Below are 14,241 nucleotides of genomic sequence, written 5' to 3'. Positions count from 1 at the left end.
ACCCATGCCCATGAGTGGCCCCTCCAGGCCCTCTTCCCCTCCAGACCCTTGGCCACTGGCCTGCTGCCTGTACCTATGGACTCTCCTATTGTGGACATTGCCTACAGCATGGTCACTCACGGTGTGACTTCTGGGGCTAGCTTCTTCCCTCAGCATGGCGTTTCAAGGGACGTCTGTAGGAGCATGTCAGCACTTTGTGGCTTTTAGTGGATGAATACTCTACTCTCCCAGGAAGGATGGACCACATTGTCTATCCCTTCCCCAGTTGGTGGACACCAGGGTTGTCTCCACCTTTTGACTATGTGAAGAGTGCTGCTAAGAACATCATTTCTTGGGCAAGCATTTCTTTTTGAATCTTTGGGGAATAAAATCAGGAGTGGTGATTGCTGGGTCATATGCTAATTCTATACTTAGTTTTTCAAGGAACTGCCCAATGTTTTCCATAGTAGCTGAACCATTGTGCATTCCTATCAGCAATGCCTGAGGATGCCGATTTTACACATCCTCAGCAACGCTCATTTTTGCTTGTGAGCCATTGTGGTGTATGTATGAGGCATCTGTCTGTGTTTTATGTGCACACGCCAATGGTAAAGTGTGCTCATTGGTCTTCTAAATATTGTATTTGAAGAATTGTCTGTTCAAATCCTTGATCCATTTTCTAATTGAATCGTTTGTCTTCTTATCATTGAGTTACATGTGCTTTTTACATATTCTGGATACTAAATGTTTATCAGATACATGATTTGCAAATATTTCCTACCATGTGTATCACTTTTGTGATATCAGCCTTTGATGCACAAAAGAGCTTACTGTTGATGAAGTCCAATAAATTTAGATGTCATATCAAAGCAAGCATTTCCTAAGCCTAACTCACAAAGATGCACAGCTATGCTTTCTCTCTTACCTTCAGGCCAGGTGAGTGAGCTACTTTGAGCTTTATGCATTTGCTATCAAGTGGGGATCCGGTCACATTCCTCTGCCTGTGGAATCCTGTCATTCCAGTACTTTCTGTTGAAAGGTTGTCCCTCTCCCTCTGAATGATCTTGACACCCTGGTCAAGAATCCGTTGGCCAATTCCATTCCATTGGCCTATGTGTCTATATTTTTGTGAATACTACACTATTTTAATTGTTGTAGCTTTGGAGGATGTTTTGGGCAATGTGTGTCCCAACTTTGGATTTCTCTTCCAAAATCATTGTGGCTATTGGAGTTCCTTGCAATTCTATTTTTTTCCACTTTGTTGTTGATGATGAGGCATTATAGTTGTACATGTTGATGGGTTTGTTATTATATATACAAACGTGCACACAACATGATAATATAATTTGGCCAAGGTCACTCTACCTTGCAATTCTATACAAATTTTAGATCAGCTTTTCCATTGCTGCAAAAAGTCAGTTGAGCTTCTGGTGGGATTGAGTGAAGCTGTGGGCTGCTTTGGGATGGTCCTGCCCTGCCAACCATACTGTGTCTTCCCTCAAGAGCGCAGGATGGAGCACCCTCTCTGTGCCTACTTGTATGCTGTGGCTTTCAGGACACAGGGCTTGCACCTCTGTGGTTAATGTATTCCTGAGTGCTCTGTTCTCCTGGTGCTGTTGTGAATGGAATTGCTGCCTGAATCTTTTTCCAGGTTGTTCATTACTGATCTTTAGAGACACATCTTGTCAGGTGCCATGGTGCACATCTGTAATCTCAGCAACTTGGGAGACTCAGACAGGAAAATCAAAGTTCAAGGCCTTAGCAAGACGCTGCCTCAAAATGAAGAGTAGAAAGGGCTGGGGATGTAGCTCAGTGGTAAAGAGTCCCTGGGTTCAATCCCAGTACCCCTAAAAATTATAAGAGTTTTTTGTGCTTTGAGTCTGTATCCTGCAATTTTGATTATTGTCTGTGAAGTTTGTGTGTGTGTGTGTGTGTGTGTGTGTGTGTGTGTATTGTATGCACGTCTGTGTGCATACCGTTTGCCCCTTGTAATCCTCTAGGGACAGGTTGAAGAGAAGCAGAACTACTCTTCCCTTACCTCTTTCCCTAACTCCTCTGGCTGGGACCTCCAGAGCCCTGCTGAAGAGAAGTGGTGAGAGTGGCAGCCTGCCTGGCCCCCACCAGGCCGCAGGCCTTCAGCCTTCACCGCTGTGTGCCACTTGGTTACAGGTCCCCACGGGGTCCCCAGGTGGCAGAGGTTTCTGTACTTCACTTTTGAATGTTTTCAAGGAAAACCCTGTGCAGTCGCTGCTCTGCCCCCACAGAGTTCAGAATTCAGCAAAGCAATGTCTTGACTCAGAGAGATACCAGGTTCATTTTGGGATGCTGGCTGCCACTTGTCCCCAGACCTCCCTGTGCCAGGCTCAGCCTCCACACCCACACCACCCTTTGCTGGACACTGTGCCCTTTGGCTATTTCCAGAGGTCTGACTGTGGGGTCTGAAAGTTTGGGCTTGCTTTTCCATAGCTCCTGGAGTTTCCTACTGGATCCTGGGGTGGGAACAGACCACAGACCCCACCACTCGATGGCATAGAGGTCACCATGGAGGAGCATCATGAAGTTTGCAGTGTAGTCTGCTCCTGAAGGGACCATCGCCTCCTGGAGCAGGGCCCAGGAACACACTGTCCATGGAGTCACCCTTCAAGGCCCCTGTGTCCTTGAAGGAGAGTGGCTCACGTCCTGGACTGTCAGCGTCCTGTCTATGAAGTGGGTGACCAGCAGGAGGGAGGAGTTTGGGCAGAGGGCCAGGTCCTGTGGGAAGGGCCCACCAGGGACCCTGCATCCTGCAGTGTTCCTCACAGCATGGCCACAGCTGGGGTCCACTTCCCGTCTCCATAGCCCTTCTCCTCTGGCTTCCTGGGCTTGCGCCCACAGCCCCAGCCTTCCATTGCTCAGCTCAAAAACCTTGGGCTCCCAATGAGCCTCTAAGGCTCAGAGCCCCTTGGCAACACCTTCAGCCTCAATCCAGAGCCTGGTACTTCCCACCATGCCCTCCCACCACCCAGATCCCAGTCACTGCAGGCGCTCCCATGAAACCCCTTGGCCATGCCCCATGACCAAGAGAGCTGGTGTCCCTCCCTTGACAGCCATGCCACATTGCCCACCTGCCTCCTTGGCCCCGTCCTGGCAATGCATAGAATGTGTGTGCCCCTGCACTCCTAGCCCCCCAGGCCACGGTATCAGGAGGTAAAGCCTGTGGGAGGTGATGAGGTCATGAGATGGGAGCCTCACAATGGGATCAGTGTCCTTATCAAGGGATCCCAGGGAGCCCTGCCCCAGGATCCACTCTGTCCTCACCATGTGAGGACAGTAAGATGGGTGGCCGTGGGCCAGAAGCAGCCCTCACCAGGCCGGAACCTGCCAGGCCGTGACCTTGGGCTTCGGCCTCCAGAACTGGAGCAGCACATCTGTGTTTCACACCACCAGGGCCAGCGTCCTTGTCAGGCAACCCAAGTGGACCAAGACACTTCCTGACCCATCCACCCGTGGGCCTCCTGGCTGCTTCTCAAACTCAAGGCACAGTTTACTCCTGACTCACACCAGGGAGGGCTGCCAGGAGCACTCTTCCCACTCTGTCTTTATGGCTCACCACTTGGGTCCCACAGGGCCCTGTCCTCATGCCAACAGGTTTTGTTATACATAGTGCCCCCCCTCCCAGTGCTTCTGTTCCCCTCACATGGCTTCTCAGTCCACCAGCCCTGCCTCAATTTGCCTTCCCATGTACAGTGTCAGTGCAGCCCACCCTGCCCAAGGCCAGGGGAAGCCCACCTTGCACACAATGTCTGATAACCAAGGAAGGAGCAAGTGGCCTTGCCATAGCCCAGCAGCTGGGATTCAGGAGGTTAGGTGTCCAGTCGAGGAGCCAGCCCTGCGGGCCACAGGCATTGATGGAAGCCAGCTGAGGAGGCCTGTGTGTGGCTGGTGCAGCCTGCCTGGGAGAGTCTGCACCCAGGTGTGGCCATGCCCCACCCTATGAGGGGCAGCAATCCAGGACAGCAGTCTGGCTGGAGGTAGAGGAAGAGACTGGAGCTGGGGGCCTGAGGCCCCTGTGCCCTTGAAGGAGAGTGGCTCACGTCTTGAACTGTCAGCATCCTGTCTATGAAGGGGAGAATGCTGCAGCCTGCCACTTCACAGAGCTGCTGGTCAGGTGTCACAGACTTGATCGCATCTTGATTCTGAAAATGGAGGAGTTGGGTCCTCAGGGCCATGTGGCTCCCCAGCAATGTCAGGGTATGGGGTTGTTACTTGTGTAGGCATGTGCACTTGAGTGTGGGATGTGTGTATGTGTAGTGCATGCAGTGCTGACACACAATGGTCTGTGTGCATGTGTGTTTATTGGCCATACACAGTTATCAAGTGTGTGTGTCTTGGTGTGTGTGGGTGCAGGACGTGCATGCATGTGGCACACACACCTGCTACAGTGTGCACTGTGCATACAGGTAGCACGTGTATCTTGGTGTGTGTGGGTGCAGGATGTGTATGCATGTGGCACACACACCCACTGTAGTGTGTGCTGCACATACAGGTAGCACATGTAGCTTGGTGTGTGCTACGCACATGTGTACATGGTGCAGGACAGTGGCCCGGACAGGGAGAAGTGTGCCGCGTGTGATGCTGCCAAGCAGACCCAGACAGGGTGCTGGTGTCAGGTGGGTGTGTGGCTCGAGAGCCAGGTAGAGTTCCCAGGGCTTCCCCCTCCCCAGAAAAGGAGTAAGCAGCAGGGATTTGGAAAGAAGGCAAGAAGCCTGTCCACCTGGCAGCCAGCCCAGGTGGTGGAGGAGGGTGTGCAGAGTGGGGTGAGGAGGGGACACCATCCTTCCCTAGAAGCCCTGCTGCCATCCAGGGAGCCTGGGGGCATGCCACACCAGTCAGGGTGTCTCTCAGGAGAGGGGAGGACACCTGCATGATTCCGTAACTGCTATCCTTGGGCCAGGAGAGTCGATGGCCCTATGACCCCATTTCAGTGAGGGGCTGCAGGGAGCAGGTAGACAAACTCCTGTAGGGCTGCCACTCAAACAGCAAGTCTGTCCCCAAGACTAACCCTCGGGAGCACAGCTACCAGGGCCTGGACTGGACCACAACCTTGGAAAGGCACAAGGTTTGCACACCAGGGCCCTAGACTGGAGATTGACTTTGGGACCAGCTGGGTGAATGCAAACCCCAAAGTCAGCCTGTGGCCTCATCTCAGTCAGCTGGAGGAGCCTGCAGACGTGTCCCTCTCTGAGCCCCTGGCATGCCTTGGGACTCATCTTCAGGGCTGGGCTGTATTCCTGTGTGGCTAGACCACACTTTGCTTATCCACTTGGATGTCAGTGGACATTTGGGTTGTTCTCTCTTCTGGCCTACTGTAAACAATGCCACTCTTTGTTGAGGTGTATGTTTCCAGTTCCATGGGGAATACAGCCAGGGCAGTGTTACTGGCCACTGAGGACCACTGGCATTCGAGAAACAGCTAAATGTCTGCAAAGCATCTGTGTCCTTTCACCTTCCTTCGTCCAGAGATGAGGGCTCTGACCTCCGCTCCGTCTCACCAGCACTTGCTGTTTCTGGCTTTTGCTCTGCTCTGAGCTCCCTGCTCAGTGAGCAGGGGTGTTTCACTGGGGTTTTCCCTTGGATTCCCCAGAGGCCCAAGGGTGTGGAGTGTGTTCTCGTGTGTTCATTAGCCATCTGAGTGTCCTCTTTGGAGAAATGTCTGCTCAGTCCTTCCACCACATTCTGATGGCGTTGTCTTTTTGCTCTGGAGTTCTGAAGTCCTTTGTATAGTTGGTGTGCAATCCATTATCCAGGACATGATCTGCACATATTTCCTCTCACTCTGTGGATTGTCTTTTCACTTTGAAGCATAAAAGTTTTCAATTTTGATGAAGTCCAATTCATCTTCTTTTTTCTTTGGTTGCTTGGTTTGGGGCACCACTGCCTAATCCAAGGTCACAAAGATGTACTCTCCTCAAGTTTTCTTGTAAGAGTCTTATAGCTTTAACTGCTGCGTTTGAGTCTCTGATTCTGTTTTGAGTTGATCTTGTGTGTACGGTGTGAGACATGGATTTTCCTTTCCATGTGAAAGTCTAACTGTTCCAGCCTCATTTGCTGCAGGGACAGCTCCCCACTTCCACAGCCAGCCCTGTTGGTCTGGGCGTCCTTGTCAAAGCTGAACTGCCTTTATTTATGGGCCACCTCTTCTGTTCCACTGGTCTTTCTGCCTGACTCTACACTGTACTGTACTGCTGTACTGCTTTGGTATCTGTAGCTCTGTAGCATGTTTTGAAGTCAAAAACTGAGAGGTCTCCAACTTTTACCTTTTTTTCAAGATTTATTTGGTTATTTGAGGCCTCTGACAGTTCTGCATGAATGTTAGAATCAACTTATCAGGGGCTGGGCCTGTAGCTCAATGGTAAAGCGCTTGCCTCACATGTGTGAGGCATTGGGTTTGATCCTCAGCACCACACAAAAATAAATAAAGATACTTGTGTTCATCTACAAGCAAATGAATATATTTTTTTAAAAAAGAATCAACTTACCAGTTTTAGCACAAAAGACTGGGAATCTGCAGGTCAGTTGGGGAGTACTGCCATATCAACAACATTAAATCTTCTGATCCATGAACACAGAATCTTTCCATTTACACTGGTCTCAATTTCTCCCAATGTGGCACAGTTTGAGAGTACCATTCTTATTCTTCCTTGATTAAATCCACTCCCAACGTCCATATTCATTTTTGATGCTGTCATAAATGTGTTGTTTTCTTCATCTTCTGTTCAGATTGTTCATTCCTGGTGTGTGGTGTTTGTTTGGGGGATTTTGTTTGTGGTTTGTTTGTAGACCTGGACGTTGAACCCAGGGCCTTGTAGATGGTAGGCAAGTGTTTCACCACAGAGCTACCCTCTCAGGCCTTTGTATTTCATTCTGAGACAGGGCCTCACTAGGTTTCCCAGGCTGGCCTTGACTTTCGATCCTCCTGCCTCAGCCTCTGGAGTTACTGGGATCACAGGTATTCACCACACCCAGCATTGTATATTTTTAGTATGCCACAGGAGCTCTGTAACCTGGCTGAAGTTGTTCATTGTTCTAACAGATGGGATTTTTGCAGATATCTTTTTTGTACATAAGAGGGTTTTACCTCTTCCTCCCAGTCCAGGTTCCTTTTAGCCAGGACGTGTTGAACAGCAGTAGAGGTGGGACACTCGCATTTCCCTCCAAATCGGGAAGATCCAGCTTCTCACCATTGGGTACCATGTCAGCGGTGGGCCCAGCCCATTTTTTAGCTTTATGGATCTAGGTGTGAAAACCTTGTCCTTACAGATAAAGAGAGGAAACGAGAGAGTTTTATTATAATGCATCATTCAATTCTTTGGAATTTTTTGGAGTTATATGTGCCAAAAACTGTAAGGCCATCTATTAACAAAAAGTTTAAAAGTCTGTCAGCACACAAATCAATCAGATCTTCCTTAAATTGTGTGGAAAACAGGAAATTAGAAGTAACTGATTCTTACAAGATCCAATCATTATGAATAGCACCCTACTTCTGGGACAAATCCCTAAGGCTGAGGGCTTTCCAGGAAGATTCTGGGATATCCTAGAACCACAGGGGTCTCCATGGGCCTGATGTATACAGTCCTCCCTATTGCAGGCACACACCGGGGCCTGTACACAGCTGGTGCCCTGAGGGTAACACAGAGGTGTGCTCCAGCTCTCCGAAGGTGCTCTATGAAGGTGTATCCAGGGTAGACAGGGCTGTGCCTGGGGCTGTACAGTGGGAAGTGTTCCCCCAGGGGAAGCACCCTTGGCCAGATCTCCTAGTACTCTCCCTCTCAACACACAGATGGTACTTTCCAGGTACCATTTCAGGACTCAACACCTGGCAGCCACTCAGTTCTAACACCCATCCAACAAGGCCAACGCTGATGTGAGTCTGTTTTCCAAGAGAGAAAACCAAGGCACTGTGGCCATATGGGCCTCCAGCCTCAATGGCTTAGCTGCAAAGTCTCCAAACAGAGGGTGGGGCCTCAGATATGAGCCCAACAAGGTCCCCCTGGTGTGGCTCAGGCCTGTGGAGGTAGTGGGGACTGCCTGGAGGGTAGGACAGTTGCTATGGAGGCCAGGAATGGGTTAAGACTCCTGAGCCCCCACCTCACTCCCAAGTTTGTTTGGGGAGAGGGTGAAGGGTCTGCAGGTCACTGAAGAGTTCTCAAAGGGCCTGAATAAACTCAGAAGGCTCCCCAAGGCCAAGCAACCCCTGCAGGTGTCTGGTACTGCCCTAAGGAGCGGACAGGCAAGCTGGCTTCTGGCCAGAGGGCTAGAGGAACCCCTGACCCTCATATTCATTCCTTCACTTCCTAATAGTGGCCTATGTGCTGGCACCTGGACTGTTTGGCTTCAGCATCCCACACCCTCTCCCCACCAATGCAGACCCTGTCCTGCCTCAGGGTGGGAGCAGGCTACATTGTCCCTTCTGCAAACATGTCTGAGCGCCCGCCATCAGTTAGCAGCCTCCTCTGTCTCTCCTGCCCCTCCTTCTCTCAGGCTCCCTCCCCTCTCCTTGTACTTCTCTCAGACTGTCTCACCCTCCTCCCTTTTCCACTGGATGAGCAGGGAACTCTCACTGCTTGGTTTAAATAGGAAAGAGGATGCCTGGGATTAAAGGGCAGGATTCCTAGTGGGCCCCTCCAGGTGCCCCAGAGAGAGGCCAGCTAGGGAAGCCATTGTGGAATCCCCCAACCCCGCCAGCCTCAGAGGCTCAATTTGGCTCACAGTAATCAATCTGATTGGATTAGGGTCAGGGTGACCCTAATCATGTCAAAGGTCACACCCAGCTTTGTGGCAGACACCATGGGGATGCCTGGTCACCCTGCTGAGGCGGCCTCGTTGAACATAGTTTAACATCGGCCAATCTGTGAGGGGGACCAACCTCACGCAAGTATGCGTGTGAAAGTGCATCTGAGCATGCACTGTGTGTGGAGGTGTATGTGTATGCGTGTGTGCACATGTGTGTGCACATGTGTGCTGTGTGGGGAGTGTCTGCGTGTACGGGCATGTGTATGATGCGCCATGCTGTGCTTGTGGAGTGCACATGCATGTGTGTGAATGTGTGTTATGTGGGCGGCGTGTTTGCACTGTAGTAGTTTGTGAGAATAGAAAGGAAGGGCCATGTACACCTTCTGCTTCTAGTCCCATCTGCCCTTGGTCCATCTGGCCTGGGACTGTGGGCCAGGCCCACCAGATAGCTTGGGGAAGCACCGATGCCTAGGACAGCCAGAGAAGCAGAGCTGGGCAGGTTCTGAAGAGTTCTCTCCTCTTCAATCCAACCTAGCTCTGGGCAGAAAAGCATTTGAGGAATTTTGAGAGCATGGAGACTGGTGCAGCTTATCTGTTCCTTAAGGCCGGCCCTGGACACCTGGAGGGCCTGAGCCAGCTGACACCCTCTCTTGACCTCTGGTGAGGTGAAGCCAGTGGGGAGGCTGTAAGCACAGAGGCCTGCCAGGGCTGTCCAAAGAAGGTTGCTCAGCCCCAGGGCCTGGGACCCACCGATGGACGTCAGAAGAGCAGCAGACATTCCTGGGAGGAGGCCAGTGGGAAGTGCAGTGGATGTGGCTGCCCAGCAGGGTTGGGGGTGACATGTGGCTTTGGTGGGAGCCCGTCTTTCTATTGGCTGAGTGGGCCGTTTATACCTCAGAGAAGAATTACAGGGACCATAAGAGGATGAGGTCTGATGCCCCAGGATCCCTGGATGCTGGGGCCTCGGGCTGCACCCACCCTGATATGAGTTGATCCCAGAGTCCTCCTAAGCCCAGGTTCCTGGGCCATGCAGCTCCTTTTGTAGGAGGGACCTGTCAGGGCTTGCCTCTCTGAACCTGCCTTGGGGGCATTTCTCTTCCACTGTCCCCAGCAGCCCCTGGGGGTGCTCTGCTGGCAGAGGCAGCCCTTACTCACTATAGGGTTCTTACTGGAACCTCACCCACTTGGACAGTCCCCAGCCCACACATTCTGCCTCCTGTTGAGGGGTGGCTGACCCAACTCAATATAGGGTATGGTCAGACTCCCGGTGTTCCTCAAGCCCCAAGGGTGTCAGAGGTGGGGGTTTTTGGGTGTCAGGTTCTCAGTGTGTGCCCTTGGTCAGCCCAGAGACAAACCCCCACGTCTCCCAAACTTAAACCCTGTACTCTTTAGAGAGGGGCAGCCCAGCTTTCCTTCCCTCCAGGGCAAAGCCCCTTCCTAATGATTGTCTCCAACATCCGGAACCCCTCAGGGGGTGGTCCCTGCACCGTCCTGTGTGTCCACAGCCTACCCAGAGGGCCGCCAAGGGGAGGGGCTGCCGGCCAGCCCGGCGTCCCCAGCCTGCGTGCTTAGGCGGGGACCAAAGGGCAGCTCTTTAGGGAAACAGCATCCCCAAATCCAGGTTGCGACCCCTGACCCCTCCCATCCGAAAGTGTTGCCATTCACGGCGCATTGGGGGTGGGGGCTTGGCTGGCTCCGGGGGCCTCTCCGGTATATCATTAACTCTCCGCAGTGGGAGGGGGACCCCGGCCGACACCCCGCCGCGCCCGGCTCTGAGCACAATGTCCCCGCGACGACGACAAGATTAAGCACAAGAGAAAAGTGAAAATGCTGTTGGCGATTCACACGCCCTTCGGGGTGTTGAATTAGAGCGACTGAATAGGGATTTCCCCTCGCGCCGACGGCCCGGCGGGCAGCGCATACTTCCAGGTTGCTATGACTGGCCGGGGATCGCCTAATCACCGGCCAGGGGGAAATTCATATAAAATATCGCAGGCCATTGTGGGCCTAACGCGGCGTGACAGTGCGGCACAAAGCCGGATTCATCAGCCCCAGCGGGTCAGCAAGGCGTCCGGCCGCGCGGGCCGCCGGGCGGTGTCAGGGGCCGCGGCCACGCTGGGGCGCGGGCGCATTCCGCTCTCAGGTGGCTCCTGGGCCTTTTGTGCCGCCGTGTGATTACCAAATGCCACCGCGACACCCCCTCCGGGCCGCCAGGCTCCTCAGCGGCCTGGAGAGGGGCCGCGGGAAGGAGGGAAGGTGGGCAGCTTGGACAAGAGGCGCCGGGGCGTCGGCCGCCAGCGCGCACCCGCTGGGGCACACCGCCCGCTCCTGTCTGCCTGGCAGTGCCTGGTCCTCCCGCCAACCTGACTAGCTGTAGTACTAGGCCGGGAAGGGGTGCCCACCGTTGGGAGTTCTGGAAGCCCACCGAGCCCTCCCTACCGAAATGGGAAGGATGGTTTGGTTGCTTCCAAGTGACCTAGGATTGGAGCAGCCAGGACCATGTCCAAAGTGGCCTGGAGGCCCCTACCAGGATGGACTCCATTGCTGAGTCCTCCCATCCCAGCTCAGAGTGAACAGGACCCTGGTGGAAACTGAAAGAGCTTGAGGAAGAGGCTTGGTGCATTTGGGGCAGCCCGTGCCCACCCTGACCCTTGTGTGGGCCAGGTGAGGGGGAGTGTTGTAAAGTGCTGATGCTGGTGGATTAGTCTGCTGTGCTCTCTATGACCATCTGCCAGGACCTCCCTAAGGTCCATTCCTGTGCACTGGCAGTTTCAGCCGGGATAGGTCCTGTGCTTCAAGAATTCTGAGGCAGAGGGGGACCCAGAGAGGGCTCTGTCTGTGCAGGCTGTGGCTGGATTTGAGCTTCCCTGCACCTTGCTCATAATGAACTCTCAGATCCTAGATCAATGAATGGACAGATGGATGGTAGGTTGGTGAATGGATGGCGGTTGGGTGAATGGAATCTGGAAGACAAAATGGATAGAATAGATGATGATGGGTGGATGGGGGTGGATGGAAGCTGGAGAATAGAATGAATGGGTGATTGATGGAGAACGTATAGATGGCTGGTTAGTTGGATGGTTGGTTGGTTGGATGGATGGTAGCCAGATGGATGGATGAGTGAATGAATGGATAGATCAATGGATGGTGGATGGATTGAATAGATGGGGAGTGAAGGATAGATGGATATAGATGGATGGGTGGGGAATGGTGGATGAAGGGTGGATGGGTGGATGCGTTGACTTAAAAAAATGGAAAGAAGGAAGGAAGGATAGATAGTTGATACTTTGCTTGAACTTGCTAAATGAAACTACAGCAAGTGCTGGACGAAGATGGTTTCCCCAGGTGTCATTCACTTCTATTTTGGAACAATTTACCACATATCTCTCTTATTTTTCTCTTTCCCTACACCTGACCACAGTGTAGGAAGAATCTTGGGTCTGAACAGAACAAGCTCTCTATAGCCTGAAAAGTTCACCAGGCTCTGCCCTGGGTGACTTGGCCAAATGTCAGCATTAGTCTAAGTGTCCTGGTCCCTCAGCCTATAGCCTCTCCCCCTCCTCCTTTGTCTTTGAGTAGCCCATTTGAAATAAGGCATTTTACCTCAGACTGGAAAGGTCTCCTGCTCTCTGGAGTGATGGCTGATGGCTTCACCCCACACCCACCCACAGACTTCTGTTGTGCCAACAGAAACGGAAATTTCTAACAACGGTGTTATTTGTGGCAAAGAACTTGGCTGTGATGAAGGCAGCAGCCTTGCCCTCCTCAGGGACCTCATGAAGCCTTGTCCCCAGCAACTCCAGGAAGGAGATTACTCTGGACTGGTTCATTGACAACCTGCTTATTGCAACACCCTGAGGAAATCTGATAATAGCAACAGATGCTCTTTCCAGGAACACACACTCCTTCCCAGACACACCCATGCATTCTGCCACAACCTCAGAGGGCTGCCAACCCTAGAGGACTGCCTGCCCCTCGACCCCTGGGTGAAATCAGCAGTCCCTGTGCTTCGGAATGTCACCTGGGGCCATTCTCCTGGGCAGCCTCAGGGTGTTTTCTGACTTTCAACTTTGACATAGTCCTCGATCTGTAAAAGCCTGGCGGGAGGCACACCGCGAGTCCCAGAGCCCTTGTCTGGCTCCAGGATGCTGACATAGGAACAACCACGCACTATCCACCGAAGCCAGGACTCCAGTCTACCAAGTAAGCTGGCTTGACTCACGTCACTGATTTTCTACTGACTTCCCTTTTCTGTCCCAAAATCCCATCTCAGGTCCTTCATTGCTTTTTGTCACCACATTGCTCAGGCTCCTCTGCCCCTCCTCCCCTGTCCTGACCCTGGGACCACCGAGGACATGGCCAGGTATTTTTAGGAAGGCCCTTGATTTTGGTTCACGGGAGGTCTTCTGACAGTTAGGTTAGGTGCAGACTGTGCCCCTTGAAGGTGGAGCAGTGCCCATGGTGCCTGTCCATTGCTGGGATGCTGATGCCATCCCTTGCTTAGGGTGTCTGCTGGGTCTCCAGCACACAGCCACAGGCCACAGGTCTCTCCATCAGTGTTGTGGGGAACTGCTTGGGGACTAGTGACTTCAGAACACACCATCTCTCACTTCTCTGGCCTGCAGCTTCTATGATGGCCTCGCAGCTGGGGATTTCTGTCCTGGTGGTCTGAACTTGTTTGCAGAGCCCTGGCATCTCATTTCTTCCTGAGCCAGTTGAAGGACAGTTTCAGGGCTTCCTCAGCTTGGCCAGCCTGACATTTTCTGGAAGGAACCTCACCTCCTCATTTGACATCAGAGGAAACTGAGGCTCAGCAGAGAGCACTGATCAATTTGCTGGTGACAGAGCCAAGCAAAAATGAGGTCCCTTTCCTGTGTCTTTAGTCCTGAGCTCCACCCTCCCTCCCCTGCACACCCTTGCCCTCAAGTGTGTCTGCCAGCCCTGTGCTATTTGCCTAAGTTCTGATAAGCAGGGATCTCCCAGCCCTTACCCTGGGCAGGGCAGGGGCAAGGCCTAGAGAGCTCTGGTCCCTGGTTCTCCTTATCTCTCAGGGTCTGTTCAGAAGACAGAGAAGGGCAGGGAGCAGGGACCAGCTGGGAGACAGCTCCTGCGACAAAGCGGGTTTTCTTGTCTGGGTCAGAGCATTCAGGAACTGGAGTGTCAGCCTGGAGAAGGTCCGCAAAACTTGGAGTGAGAGAGGGCAGGTGGAGAAGCCGAATGTGTTTCTCCAGGAGGTCAGTTAGATGCTCCCTCTGGGCTGCCCTGGGAGGGGCAGCCAGGAAAGCTATGTTGCAAAATCCCCCAGGCCACTTGCTTAGGATTCCTAACCTAGGCTCAGGGACTGCAGGGAAGGGTAGGCCAGTCCCAGAGGGTTAAGAAGAAAGTATGCCCAACCCCCACCCCAGAGGGGCAGGGAGGGAGCATCTCAGGTCCTTGAAAGATAGGATAAGGCCAGGTGTGGTAGCCAGGCCTATAATCCCAGAGACTCTG

General features: G+C 52.8%; 1 protein-coding gene across 1 annotated transcript in view; it reads left to right on the top strand.

Annotated features, from left to right (window-relative positions):
- Wnt3a (Wnt family member 3A) overlaps positions 1–14,241 on the top strand; it is a 39,232-nt gene that overhangs the window by 15,979 nt on the left and 9,012 nt on the right. The gene's annotated exons all lie outside the window — the stretch shown is intronic.

Source organism: Callospermophilus lateralis, chromosome 5 (assembly GCF_048772815.1).
Source record: "Callospermophilus lateralis isolate mCalLat2 chromosome 5, mCalLat2.hap1, whole genome shotgun sequence".
Taxonomy (NCBI): Eukaryota; Metazoa; Chordata; class Mammalia; order Rodentia; family Sciuridae; genus Callospermophilus; species Callospermophilus lateralis.
Note: the sequence above shows the minus strand (reverse complement) of the source record. Positions and strands in the feature narration are given on the sequence as shown.